Genomic DNA, 15,272 nt, shown 5'->3' with positions numbered 1-15,272 from the left:
CTTCCTGCCCTCCAGCAAGGGCCGCTTCTCTCCAGCCGCTCTATTGTTGTTACACACTTCCTGTCTCCCGTCTTCCCACAGCAGATCTCGCGATGGTGTCTTTTTCTCACAGCTCCAAAGCCACAGGTATTCAAAACAATAGTCCGATTTCTTTAATAACTTCTTTAAACTTAGTCTCTTTTCTAATACAACTCCTGCCGAAGCTTCCCCTCCTTTTCGCTAGTCTGTTGCAGTTTAAAAGTCTACTTTTTTTCCTCTCTGTTTTTATCAATCTGTCCCGTATCGGAAGATAGTGATCTTTACCTTCCCTTCACTTTCCTCGGGTTGTAATCGCTGTTTCGATTTCAAGTTCTCCTTTCCACTTCTTCCCCCAATCGAAGCTTGGGTATGTAGGTCTTATGCCAGCCGAATTGGCCCCAAAACTGCCGCAGAGATTGTAGCCGACCCGTCGCAAGGTGGGACCTCAAGGATCGGGAGGGGACCCGTTGTGTAGAGCCCCCCCTCGTCCGAGATCTAACTCACCCTAGGGTCTTGAGCGTTCTTTGCCTGCTCTCCGCCTGACAGCAGTCGGCCGCGGGCTATTTTCACCCCGCCGGCCGCTTAAAACGGCAGTCCGGTCAGCTCCGCAAATGGAGCTGCGTTAGACCTCCATGAATCCCAAACCGGAAGTCCCCGTAGGTCTTTAAATTTCTTCTGGACCTAAATCTTGCTCAGGTAATACATTGCTGAATCAACACATCCAGGCGTAGCGCTAAACTTTAGCTAAACTTCCGGAAGTATAATGTCTTTCTAGTGCAATTTCTGACTTGTGGTGCAATGAGTCAGAAATTGCGCTAGAAAGATGCTATACTTCTGGAAGTTTAGAACAGCTTCAGGAAGTTTAGCGCCATGTGTGGATTCAGCCCATGTTCACCATGGCAAGTTACTGCTTGGCAAATGGTTATTGCTTGACAAGTATATTAATCTTGTACCCCAAATCTATCTCAATTTGTGTGTGACTTATCCCTAATACTACCCAGGCATTCTTGGACCAGTGCCAGTGATTGATGGCTGTTGGCTATGTTCCTGGTTCTGTCCTATGCTCTAACAGAACACAGAACTTAATGGTCTATATCTGCTTTTTTCAGGACTAGGCACCCATGGACATAGGGTGGTTGCTGAAGTTAGTGGTGCACCAGAAAGCTTTGTGCTGCATTGTGGCTCAACAACAACAAAAAGCAGCTGTATAGGAAGAGGTGTCTTTATCTACTGACTTGACACCATTGAGTCACAGCTCTGAGGTTCCAGGCAAGGTTTGGGAGAGCATAGGCATGCTTAGCAGCAGCAGAGAAAGGGGCATTTAACAGTTTAAAGGGCCCTTTCCTGCCTTGCAAGCGGCAGGTCCCTTTAAACTATCAGCCGGCAGGCAGCAGGGGAGGAATCCCCTCCCCTTGCTGCTTGCCAGCTGATAGTTTAAAGGGACCTGCCTGTGGCAGGGCCCTTTAAACAGCCCAACCCCCCCACACACACACTTTCCTTTCCCTGTGGCACGCGACGTTCTCTCTCTCCTCCCGTGAGGGACAGGAAGGCCATCTTCGGCCTCCTCCATCCCTCTGCGGGCCTGCAGGGTGGCGGCGGAGGACGAAAATGGCCTTCTCGCCTCTCAGTGCCAAAAATGGCCTTGCCACCCTTCACATAGCCACTGCAGCGGCCATTTTAGGGGCAGGGAGGCTGTTTTCAGTTTCCTCTGTCACCCTGCAGGTCCGCAGAGGGACAGAGGAGGCCAAAAACGGCCTTGCCATCCCTCAAATGGCTACGGTGGAGGAGGGGGAGGAGGCCTCACACCGTAGGAGTCATCAAGGTAAGTGTGGGGCTGAGGGGGCTGCGGGCTGGGGCTGGGGTTTGTGGGCCGTTTAAAGGGCCCTGCCACTTGCAAGCGGCAGGTCCCTTTAGACTATCAGCTGGCAGGCGGCAAGGAGGGGATCCCCCCCTGCCGCCTGCCAGCTGATAGTTTAAAGGGCCCTGCTGCTTGCAAGCTGCAGGGGAAAGTTTAAATGTCCCTTTCCCAATATGGCCCAAATGAACCCGAACCAGTAACCAGTTCGTGGAAATTCGTAGAAAGGAGCTTCCACAAACCGTGATTCGCGAACTACAAACCAGCCTGGCTTGTGTTTTTTTGGATCGTAATTGGATCCATGCCCATCTCTAATGGTGAGTGTAGCCCTCCATGATTGGTGGTACAATGTGTTAATGTGGTAGTACAAGGGCGCTGCTGTGCACTTCTGTCATTTTGCATATGTGGAGGCCAAAGTAGCAACACTGAGTGGAAAGAGTGCATTCTACACTGGGTGCCTGCCACAGCAAACATCTCTCCAAAGAGCAACTGGGGAGTATGTGTAAACACCCACTACACATAAGATTTCATGAATACAGAACAGTATCATAGAGACAGCCACAATGGCCAATCTAAAGCATTGTGGTCTATAAAAATGAGCACCCTGCAGTCACATTTTCAAGCTTTCTATTGGCAAACACCTGAAAAAGGGGCTATGGACTGTTGCCAAAAAACCAGATATTTGGGAGTTGATTGCAGCAGCACATACTTTAAATGTCCTACGAGTTGCTAATTCAGAGCATTGATTGGTGGTTTCCATGAAATACATGCTGCTGTGTTTAATATATGATACAGAAAAGAAGGGGGAGGCCTGGGCAGCTGGATGACTAGCTTGCCTTATTCCCTGGGTTGGCAACAATGGGGACAACAGCCTGAAAGATGTATGTGTGGTGTGATGTGTGGTGAGTACCCTGCTGGTCACTTATCATAAGCATAATTTCTTTCTAGGAAATCAGTGGCTGGAACTCTATAAAATGGAGTCCCCTCAACACTTCACAAGCAGGCAATGTTTTGATCAAGAGCCTTGCCGTATGATTCACTGAGGCAGATGATGTCTGACTTCCTGGATTTCCACACAAAAAACCTGATTCAGAATAGGCAGAAAAGAAAGGGAGCATCTTCTATGACCATTCCTCCCTCAGTCTGACAGAGCAGTATTCATCTTGCAGATTTGTGTTGCTAGGAGAGGTGGAGGGGAAAAAAACACCTCAACTCAGCCTTGGCATAATGATTATGCATAGCGCTGTTATTTGTTCAGCCTAGGTCCTCCTACTGTACCCTACTGGAAACTACACCATTTTTTTGTATTTCATGATCAATATTTTATTGTATTTCTTGATAAAATAATGCAACTGTGCCACATGACCCTCCCCCTCTCAGTTTGGTAAATAAACATATTTTAATGAGGTGTGTGTGTGGGGGGGGGGGTAAATTAGAATCACAGACAAATTATCCTGCTAGAAAAATCCAAACTCTGCAATTGGTTATCAAAGTGGGAGGGAGACTTTCTCAGGGTGGTACCTACACTTGCTGTGGGATTAGAAGTCTTCTTGGATGAGGGGTAAATCAGAAGTGGCAGGCTTTGTGTTGGCTTTGGTTCTAAGAATTAAAGATCCTAACTTTTATACTTTAGTACATCAGCGGTGAGCAGTGGTGAGAGATGATGTGGAAAAGAAAGACCTAGTGGGAACAGGAACCTAAGCAAAAACAAACACAATTAACTCCTTTCTGTTTTTCAGATATTACCATTCTTTTAAGACTTAATTGCCCATGTCTGTAAGGACTAACTTCTTAGGATTCTACAAAAGATACGTTTCACAAGTCATGTTCAGACTACGATCACCACATATAGATTTCTAGAACTCTTGGTAATGATAACATTTTTAAAAAATTACAGAACACCTTTCAAACACCTTGGTGTCCATTTACATGAAAAGTTTAATGTTTCTTTAAACAAACACTCATCAGGGCTGTTATGAGTAGGTGCTGTGCCAATGACCTAGCAGCACAGAACACTGGTAATGGCTGGGGGAAGGGGGAAACATTTGGTTTTGTTCAGTTGCTGGAGGCTTGATGAGAGCAGCCAGAGTTAGCTATGGTTTCTTCTGTTCTTCAAAAAGACGGAAGACAGTGACAGAAATCTTAACAGATAGTAGCTTCATGCATTAGGGATTATGTTTTATTTAGAGCGTTCTTTTTGTAACTTTACCACCTAGGGTTGTATTATTAATTTCAGTGCCTACGTTCCCCCAAATTCCTAGGTGCTTTGCTTTGTCCTTATTCTGATTTGTTTTTATCCATCAAATTCCTGTTTTTCTCCACACTTCTCTGTAAAGAATATTCAGAGGAAGGACTTAGGGAGTGTGAGGTTCGTCTCACCTGTGGCCATTTAGGTCTGCTATGTGGTACAACCTATATACTGAAAGAGAGCCCAAGAAAGTTGAGATCCTTCTTGTATAAAACTGGGGTGGAAGAAGAGCCAAGGTATCCCCTTCCCTTATTCAAAACCTTGGGGGTTCCAGCTAGGAGCCTGAGGGGGTGGTGGTAGGGTTGGAGGTCAAAAGGGCCAGGGCAGGTTCTCCCACTCACCCATGACAATCCCTCTGAGAGTTAGTGCTGTGTGCCAGAATATGTGACGGAGCATTCTTGTGCCTGAACATTTCCAGCATGAATCTGATGAAATATAAAACTAGCATTATTATGTAGTTTCATTATCCAGCCATTCTCTATACAGGTTATAGTCATCTCATCAATCGTGTATTTGGTTTATGCCGAAAGTCCAAGTGTTATTTTCTTTTTGGTCATCTGTTTTGAAGGTTACAAAGCCATTGCTAGTCCCCCTGCTCCAGAAAAGGCTAAAGCCCATGGATCAGATGGGATTGCAAGCGGTTCCCCCCCCCAATAAATCCTCTCCCTATAAGAGCCTGCATGCCAACTCTATGCTTCTCAGAAACTTCTGCTATTGACCTCTACTTTCAGAACAATTAGATTGGCTCTGCCTTGTGCTAGCCACCACTGAAAAAGAACCTCAAGAGAAAGGTGGTCTACAAATGCTTTTAATAAACAAACTAAGACTTTTAGTCACAGCTACCTCCTGGGATCCAAAATATAGCAATGGGGATCAAACAGCACCCTCTCATTTTGAACCTCCACAGAAAAGGTCAACAATATACCTGCTAACTTCCCACCACCACCACTTCTATTTTACTGGTGTTAGTTGGTTTGTTTAAAAAACATATATCCATGTTTTTACAAGAACTCAAGGTATCTTACAAAGTAAGAAAGGTAGTTAAGAGTAAAACACATCATCAATGAAACCTAACAATCACATTTTGAAGGAGCTAGCAGCAATACAGATGCCTGCCAAGTGCCAGAAAATTCAAAATGTACCCAATTTCAAAGGCTCTCCAGAATAAACAAATTTTCTAGACAATGTTGGACTAAAAAAGGAAGGAGAAGCCAGACAGTTTTCAGAGGACCAAGAGCAAAAGCTCTAAAAGCCCTGCCTCATGTACATGCCAGTGTTATGTCCAATAAGTGGGTTCCCAAAGCAAGGCACCACTGGCTGATTTCAGGTACCAGGCAGGGTGAACGTAGAGCTTGCTTTGGTGCCAAGCTGTGTAGGGCTTTAAAGATTAGCACTTTCCATTCAGCCTGGAAACAAAAAGGAAGCCAGTGCAACTGACATAGCACTGGTCTTAAATGCTCCTGTCCTGATGGCAGAATCTAGTCAATACCTTAGTTGCTGCATTTTGAAGCAGTTAAAGTTTCCAGACAATGTTCAAAAGCAAGTCCACATGGAGCACATTACAGTAATCTAATCTGGATGTTATCAGTACAAGTGTGACTGTGGCTAACTCTGCTCTCTCCAGAAATAGCCATGGGGGTGAGGGGGTGGGGGTGGGGGAGAAAGAATTTGGACCTAGATTGTATGCCATTTTAAAAACTTCAGTCAGTTTCCTTAACATCTGAATCAAAGCTAGTCATGTTAAGAAATCAATCAAAACATTATTTGCCTTAGTTTCATTTGGTAACACTCCCTCCCTCCAGTAATTTACCCAGTGAGAGTTTACCCCTCTCACCAACCCCCAACTCCATTTTCCTTGCTGAGCTTTGGTGCTTTCACAGTCAGCCAGATTAAGAAAAATGGCTAAAACCACCTGAATGAGCTGAAGGATAGGACAGGTTTAGCTCCCCTGACCGAGGTGCTTGGGTTTTGTTTCAAAATAACTCCAACCTTTTGAGGAGTGGGCTGTCTTTTCATCTGCCCATGCCAATAGCAGTTGTTGGGCAGCAGGGTATCATTTATATTGGGGAAAAGAAGGGATTGGTTAGTGTTTTTGTCCTGACATTATAGCTGTTGAGAGACAGATCCTTCCTTTTACCCAACAAGTTTGATGTGTGTGCATGTGCATACATACACATGTATGGTTGCAGAGACAAAGTTTTAGCCCTTGTCTTGCCTCCCACCAGCATCTTCAAGACAGGCAGGATAATGCCCGAGTCTCTGTGCCTATCCCGCCCCCCCAGTCTCTACAGCTAAACCAGTTAAAGCATTTTCCTCCGTCCCCTGTTTACCTATCACCAGGGGAAGGAAGAAGTATCTCTGCCCTGCCTTACAGCCTAATAAAGGAAAGTATTTCCCTGCCTGCCTAAATACTAGAACAGTTCAAAAAATATGATTACATAGAAGATGTTTTGAAAGCCAGTGTAATGTAGAGGATAAAGTGTCAGATGAGGGCTAGGAAACTATAAGGTTAATAGTTTGTTAAATAACCAAACACTTGTTGTAAATGTTTAAATGTTTAAAATTTTATTTGTTTACTGTAATGTATATTCACGCTTTGAACTAAAAAACATTTATGAAATAAAAAGATTAAGGCTAGGGAGGATCCCAGGTTCAAACTCAAACTATTGCCCCGAGGGAGGAAGGACAGGATAAACATGTGAGAGAGAGACTCAGAAAGCCCTCACAACAAACCTACAGACTGGCATAAATAATTTTGTTTGCGTCTGGAGCATTTATGATATGTATGAATGGAAGTTGTTCAGTTTGGATCCTGAATTTCTGATTGCGTGCTCCTCGTCCCAGCTATCACTGCTGTCTGTTTATCCAGAAAGACTATCTAGAATCCAGCTTTCATTCAAGATTAGCTCCATAGCTTGCACTTGTCAAACCATTTTTAGTTTTCAGATTATTGAGTATGTTGATCTGAAAAAATGAATAATCTGACAGCAAATAATCACCCAGAAAGTAAGCAGCAGATATGTGACTGGCTTGTGAAACAGGTAGGAACAAACAGCTTTCTCCTTAATTTGATTTATGTATATAGCACTTTTAATGTGGAAAGCACTTCACAATATTTATTCAGTTTATCCTCAAAACAGTCTGTATGAAGCACTGTGCAGATCATAATAATGCCCTATTTATAGATGAGAAATTAAGGCTGAGCGATAGGGATTTGCTCAATTCACCTCAGTGGCACTGTTGGATAGGAGAGGTTCAGGGTCTTACATTAGCATTAACAAACATCCCGAACCATTTCCCATTGGACCTAGTTGTTCTCTTTACTCAGCATTTTCTGTTTTAGGATGCAATCCTAAACACACTTGCTAGGAAGTCAAAACAGCAGGGTCTTGCTTTTATTGGAGCATTTCTTGTGGCAACTTATAGACTAACAAATGTATTGTGGTGAGCTACAGCCACATCCTAAGAAGTACATCCCAGTGAAATCAATTGTACTTACTTTTGAGGAAACAAGTACAAGATTCAATTGCATAATCCTGTGAGATGACTATATACAGCTCAGCAGCGTGCTTGACTTGCAGTGTGGTACTCCCTCAAAAACAGCTATTGTGGAAAGAAGTGGTGGAGAATATATCATGCCAAGATGTTATATAGTGCAGGATTAGACAGACATGGCCACAGTGGGGGACAGGATGACTCACATACATGTATTAAAGAGTTTTCAGACCCTACATAGCTAACACCCCAAACATGCCTTCATTTTCAGTAACAATCTGTTAAAATAAGACTATCTGCCAGGAAAGCAGGGCAAATAAATGCTTAAAAGAAAGTTGTCAAACTAATTGAGTACCGGATTAGATTCAAGGTTCTGGTATTGACCTATAAGGCCCTGTGTAGACTGGGACCAGCATATATACGGGACTGTCTCTCCCCATATATTCCCCGAAGGACACTCCGATCAGGGGACAAACAGCTGTTGGTGGTCCCTGGCCCCAAGGAGGCCCGCCTAGCCTTGACTAGAGTCCTTTTCAGTCCTGGCTCCCACCTGGTGGAACGCTCTGTCTGCTGAAATCAGGGCCTGGCAGGACCTACTGTCCTTCCGCCAGGCCTGCAAGACAGAGTTGTTCCGCCAGGTATATGGCTGAGGCTGGGCCTCCACCGGCCTGAAAAAAAAAGGGTGTGTGTGTATAAAATCTTAACACTCCCTGTGAAGGCTGTCCACCATCCTGTTTTAAATGTGTATGCATTTTAATTGTGTTTTAATATGTTGTTATTGTTAATAACAATATTATTGTTATTGTTAATATGTTTTTATTGTGTTTTGTATTTTAATATGTTGTTATCTGCCCTGAGCCCACTCGTGGGGAAGGCGGAATAGAAATTTGAAATAAATAAATAAATAAATAAATAAATAAATAAATAAATAAATAAATAAATAAATAAATAAATAAATAAATAAATAAATAAATAAATAATTGTGCTCCATCCCCATAAGGCTCTCCATCCAAATGAACTTGATGAACACAATTTGACTAGAAGTATTCTGAATGTGTATTCTCAACTAGGTGCATTGTCATTTATGTAATCATATTAAAAATACAATTCATAACTATTCAGCAGTCAACATTTGCCAAATTGTCACGCTTACATGATGTCATGCTTATTTGATTTATTGTAACATTAAAATGATTTTTTGTGTATTTTATTATTAATTTAAATACAAACATCTTGAGGGCTTTTACGGAGAGATGAAGTATTTTATAAATACGTAAGTGAATTAAAAAATAAATAACATTGCTGCTCTTATTGTGATTAGCATCCATGCACCCTCCATCTATGTTTTTCTATTAATCCTTTTGGGTTTTCATGATGTGACCTGAGTCTAAGTCTCAAGACTTACATCTGTGTTCTGCATGAATATTAGTTGATATCAGTGTGGAAATTTTCTCAATTTTATGTTCAGTGATGTAACTTTTCAATACTACAGGAATAGTTAAATAGTTGAATTTTGGATAGATTGATAATTTGAATATGATGGGCAGCTCAGTACTAAGCCCCAGATGCCAATGCAGTCATCCTATGTATCCTATACTTCCTTAGAAGGGGAAAGAAATGCCAAAAGGAGCTGGGAACATACTGAGTAACCCCAGAGGCCACAGTGATGCTACCCCTAACATTATGCCATTAAGCCCACCCTCCAACAACAACAATATAACAACATTTCTAACTCGCCCTTCCTGCAAGCGGGCTCAGGGCGAGGTACAGCAGTTATAAAAATAAAATACAAATATTAAAACAATTCATAAAACAACAAAGCTGCCATTTTCTCCAGGGGGACTGATCTCTGTCATCTGGAGATCAGTATTAATTCTGGGAGCATGCCAGGCCTGACCTGGAAGCTGGCAACCCCAGAGGAAGCTGTCCCTCAAGTACCCCAACTGCAAATCCACAGTGGCCTGCAGTGTAAAAACTAGCACTTTGAACTGTGCCTGGAAACAGGCAGGCAGTCAGTATAGATCTTTCGTTCGACACAGGGGTAATATGATCACTGGATCCATCTCCTGACAAAGCCCTGTCTGCTGCACTCTGGATTAATTGAGATTTCTGAACAGTTTTCAAAGGCAACCCCATGCAGAGTGCATTACAGTAATCTAACCTGGATGGGATCAGAGCATTGATCACTGTGGCTATATCAAACCATGGTCAGATCAAATGATAGAAACACACTATTTAAACAGGCTGAACCATTCAAAAATATCAAATGAAAAAGTAAAAAAAGAAAAAGTAACAATACCTGAATATATCTGGGAAAACATTACAGAGAAATCTGCTACCATCCCAGAAGCCAGGGGCTCATAGCAAAGTCTCAGATAATGGTCTCAAGAAATAGAGAGGTGTATATGGAATGCCACTAAATGAGTATAAGGCTCTTTTATGTCCTGTGCAACTAAGCTTGTATCACGAATAGACATGGGCACGAACCAAAAAAATTTAACGACTCTGAGGTTCGTGGTTCGGTGCCGATGACAATCCCGAGGTCGTGAACCGCAACGAAGATTTTCTGTTGCTGAACTGGTTCACGGTTCATGGGGCTCAGGCACTAATACTACTGTGAGCCCTCAGCCGAGGTGCCCACTGAGCTTGGCCCCAGAGCCAGGCAGCAGCCCTGGAACCAGAGGAGATAGATGCCTATCCCAAAAATCCCAGCTCAATTATACTCTCTCTGTCTCTCCCCGAAGGCTAGCAAGTAGCAAGCAAGAGCTCCGTCCCACTTCACTGCTTGCTGAAAGTGAAACCAGAACTGGGATCACAGTGCTTTTTATAAGCTGAGGTCCCATAGAGCAACACAGGAGGTCTGGGTTTGGCCGTCAGAGCTGCCTATCAGGGTTTGCAGGGATGAGATTGGAGTGCCCATGGCTACAGAACACCCCTCCCCCTCCCTCCCCCGGGTGTCTTCTCCCAACTTGTAACCGCTTTGCAGCTTCATAGTTGGAAGGAAGACGTGCCGATCAAGGTAAGCAGGGCGACAGAAGGAGCGCAGACAGAGTTAAGGCATTCCCCCAGCTCCGTTTCCAGGGGAATTGATTGATGGCGCCTGACTGTCTGGCTTCCCGAACTGTGGCCAAATGCACCGAACCAGGCTTCTTCTGAACGCTGGTTCGTTGGACGAGGACAATCACTAACCGCTGGATCACGATCATGCAATCGCCAATTTCGTGGGTTTTTGAAGTTTGTAATGCGGTTTGTGCCCCTCTCTAATCACGAACCAGCCTGAGCCATTGTCCTGCATCCTCATCTTGCTCCAGAGTTTGGAAGAATAGTATATACTGCTTTGTTGACTAAACATGGACATAAAGCGAACACCTTCCTAGGGTCGCCAGCTCTTGGCTGGGAGATTCCTGGGTATGTGGGAGTATCTCTGTGGGGTACAATGCAACAGAGTCCAAAGCAGTCATTATATCAAAGAGAACTATGGACAGCAGTTGCAACTCTAAGAATTTCCAGAATCCACCTGGAGGCTGGCAACCCTACTAATCAAGAGGCTACTACTTGCCAATGCCAAGGTCTGACACAGTCTTCTATTCTCTTTGACCCTGAAAAAAAGGACTCCAGTGCCCCAAGAAACTTCCCAAGCTAGGTCCCAGCCTCAGGTTATAAGATCCAGGGTTCAAGTCTCTGGAATCTCTGAAAACATGAACAAACACATAGCCTCAGGTTATTACTGCTCCCAAAGGATGGTTGAAGTCCATTCAGGTTAATTAAATACCTGTTAACTGATGAAGCCTTTACAACTAGCTTTGTCTGTCAATGGGTGAGGCCATGACTCAGTGGTAGAGCATCGCTTTTACATGCAGGTAGCCTCCTGATTCAATGCATCTCCGGATAAAAAAAAATCAGGTAGTAAGTGATGAAACACCTTTTCTTGAGAGCCTGGGACAAACCACTGCCCCTCAGAATAAGAGCCTGATATGCTAATGATCTGACTTTTTATTTAAGGGCACTTTCATGGAATGCTTTGCTATGCTAGATCTGAGTTGCAAGGATTTGTCTAGTTCTAGCTGTATCAAGAGGGTTAAGAATGCATGCAGTCCTCTATGAAACTTGTTAACATGGTAGTTTAAGATCTGTTTTGCTAGTGTCTTATAGGCACTTTCTAGTTATGACAGTGCTTCTAAATATAACAACACTATTTGCTCATTTTGGATATTTTTCTAAGATGTTTTGCAAGATAGGGTTCCTGACATTCCAGGTCTTGTACAAACACATCCCTAGATTTTGGAACTCAGGACTTCTGACTAATCCTGCTGCTTCCCTAAACATTTTTGCAGCTTCTCTTTCTGTTTTTCTCTTCTTATTAGTTCATTGTAGGTTATCAGAATAAAGATCTGACCATTGTTTTGTCCTAGGATTAAACAGTGAAACAATATTATATTGCCCAAAGTGGATAAGGATTGCAGAAATGGGTCTTGTGAAGAAGTAATTAGATAAAAATTAAGGATATGTACCTGTGTAATTTGTACAAATGTATTTTTCTAAGAAGTGTAAAAATAAGTATAGAGCAGCAACTCCCAGCAGGAGACAAGAATCAAAAGTGACTCTTCAGAATAACATGTTTATGTAATTTAGAGGGTTGTATGCTTTGTTTGTGTATAATACTAACTGGGAAACCTAATTGGGAAACCTTTAACTAAGACACAAAAAGTAACAAATTTTCTAACTGCTTAGATTTCCTTTAAAAGATCAATGTGTATCTGCCCTGAATTCCTTTCCTTTTCCATTTCTGGTAGCTTTGGATATATTTCACATCATCATTGCAGATTTCTAGTTTCATGCCATCTGGAATTTTGCAACATTCTGCTTATGTTCCATTTTTCATACGTCACATGCCTCTGAAAGCAAAAGATACCATCCCCCATCACTTTCCTCTCCCTAACTGACTTCTCCTCCTCCCTGTTATTCCTAAATCAGGTAAAAATCTAGGGAAGTGGAGAGACAGACCAATTTCTCCCTTTGTGACAGAGGCAGAGTGTTGAATAGTTTCAGTAGTTAGTCAGCATTGAGTCAGGAAGCTTGGGTCCCCCCATTCTCCTCCTTTAGGAGGCCTTGGGCAAAGTGTTTAATCACTGTCTCATTCTCCACCTACAAAACTAAGATAATAGTGTTTGCTCCTATTTTTAACATCACTTTGATATCTTTGGGTGAAAGACACACAGCTGAAGTTGCTGTGGAATTTCCTAAGGCCTTGCAAATAATTTGTCGTCTCTGGGTATAATGTGTATTTTTTGAGGCGGGGCTTTGTGGTTCTTATTAAACTTCCAACAGCCGGCCATGTGGTTCAATTTCTGGGCTAAATGAACCCTCATGAACTCATGCAAAATACACAGAGCATAGAGCTTCATGCCATTTAGGTCTTTGTTTAGCATGTGTAATTTTGAATTCAAATTCAAAAGGGGAAGAAAATATTATCTATGATTGTTGGGAAGTCGAGGGGCCCGAGAGCTCTCTCACTCCAGGGTTGTCTGAAGAGCCATCTCCAGCATCTCCTCACCAGTTCAGAAGCATGGGCAGTGACTTGTGTGACTAGCCCTTAATGTCCCATAATCTGACAATCAGCTAGGAGGCAGTGGGTGGGGGAACATAGGGGATGAACTGCTCAGATCTCACATGAATTCTAGAAGGGATGGAACACCAGGATGGGCCAGGCAATGGGAAATCAGTGGAAGAGGATTTCCTGGATCTAGTTCCACAGACTGAGGGCCAAGCTACAAGTGACGAATGACACTTGAATGGCAAGTGGATTGAGTGAAGGGCAAGTGGACAGGGAGAAATACACTTGCTGTTCAAGTGTCATTCGTCACTTGTAGCTTGGCCCTGAGCAGGAGCAGGAGAGTGAGGGTGAACAAAACTCCTTCCCTTCTCATTCTGCGGTCTGTGGGAGGGTACATGGCATCCTTTGCTGGCAAGGACTGTGGGCTAGGGTGGGCTTCCTACATAAGACATTAAAAACATCCCAAATCTAGACAAGCCATAAATACATTACACACAAACATGCTACAGGCTCCAAACACAACTCAACAGTGTTGAGTTTCCAAACCACTTATTTCAGTTGGCTTAAGTGTGCTAAACGGTGTGCTGGATTGCAGGTCTTTATACCTGTAATCCTAAATGTACTTACTAAGAAATAAGTCTAGTTGAACTCAGAAGGTCTCACTTCTAACAGAGATGCTTTTTGTACAGATATTTCGCGAGTTATATATTGATGGAGAAGTGTTTGTTTCTTGGAGAGAAAAAATTGATTGCTCCAAGAATGTAATGATTTATAATAACTTTATCACAATATTCTATCTCACAACAATTTGGGCTTCTCACTGTTCTTTCAAGATCCCCATGAGTTTTCCACACTGTGACACTGAGAGATGTCTGTCTTTTGGTGCTACACCTCTGAAGATGCCAGCCACAGCTGCTGGCGAAATGTCAGGAACTACAGGAACTACAATGCCAAGACCACGGCAATACAGCCCGGAAAACCCACAACAACCAGAGTTCATGAAATGGTCGCAACATTTTAAGTGGAACTGTTTCTTCCTCCAAATCTCCCTATTTTGTTTACTTCAATAATAAAATAGATAGTAAGGGAAAGTTGCACTTCTGTAACTTTGCTTCCAGTTGTGTGTGTGACTTTAGGCAACCTACTTGTATCAACACCATCACCCTACACATACCTCAAGTCAATATGATGTTTATATTACAGGTTTAAATGGTATGTAGGAGCAGCTTCCATAGCCCTTGAGCAACAGCAACAATGATAATTTGAATGTCCAGAGGACTTGGCGGAATACTGCCCTCCCTCTTCTTCTTCCATGCCTCCTTTTTGCTTCCATTAGAAATAACAGAGCCAGGGGCTGATTTCATCTCAAAATTTTATTATTTTCTTATTTTCTCTGTGCTGGCTATCTTGATTGAATCACCCAATGTTTTCTTTAAAACAATAAAAAGTAGCGATAGGAAGGGACATGCATGTGATTGAAGCACATAAATGTGTTTGCATGAGGATTAACGCTTTCTCCCCCATTCTGTTTCCCTGATGGAAGTTGCCTCCCAGAGCTGCTGTTAGCCAAGGTGAGTGTTTGGATGGAAAAACAGTTCAATGCTGGTATCTATGTTTTCTCTCTACTACAGCTGATAAGAGTTCTGGCAGACACTATCAGGTAAACAACAAAGGGGGAGAAAAGGTTATTTACCTCCTCCATTGTTTCATCGCCTCCATTGCTTTTTAACATTATAGAAAACTTGGGAAGATCTAATCATGGATCTCTCATGTAATGTGTGTGTGAGAGTGCCATTAAGTTGCAACCAACATGGCAACAGCAGCAAGGGGCTTTCAAGGCAAGTGCAGAGCAGAGGTGGTTTGTTATTGCCTGCTTCTGCAGAACAACCAGTCTTCCTTGTTGGCCTACCATCCAAGTACCAACCCTGCTTAGCTTGTAGATGTTTTCTCTTGGGCTTTGTGATGGATTCTTAATTGTTGGTAATACTGTATACAAGTTTGGAGAAGAAGAAGATAGGCAGATAGGCAGCAGGCAATGTCATTGTCTCAGATTCTGACCCAAGTTCTTCCTCGGACCTGAAATTAATTGGAAAGCATTGTGT

Source organism: Eublepharis macularius, chromosome 3 (genome assembly GCF_028583425.1).
Source record: "Eublepharis macularius isolate TG4126 chromosome 3, MPM_Emac_v1.0, whole genome shotgun sequence".
In the NCBI taxonomy this organism is placed as follows: domain Eukaryota; kingdom Metazoa; phylum Chordata; class Lepidosauria; order Squamata; family Eublepharidae; genus Eublepharis; species Eublepharis macularius.
This window is presented reverse-complemented; position numbering follows the sequence as displayed.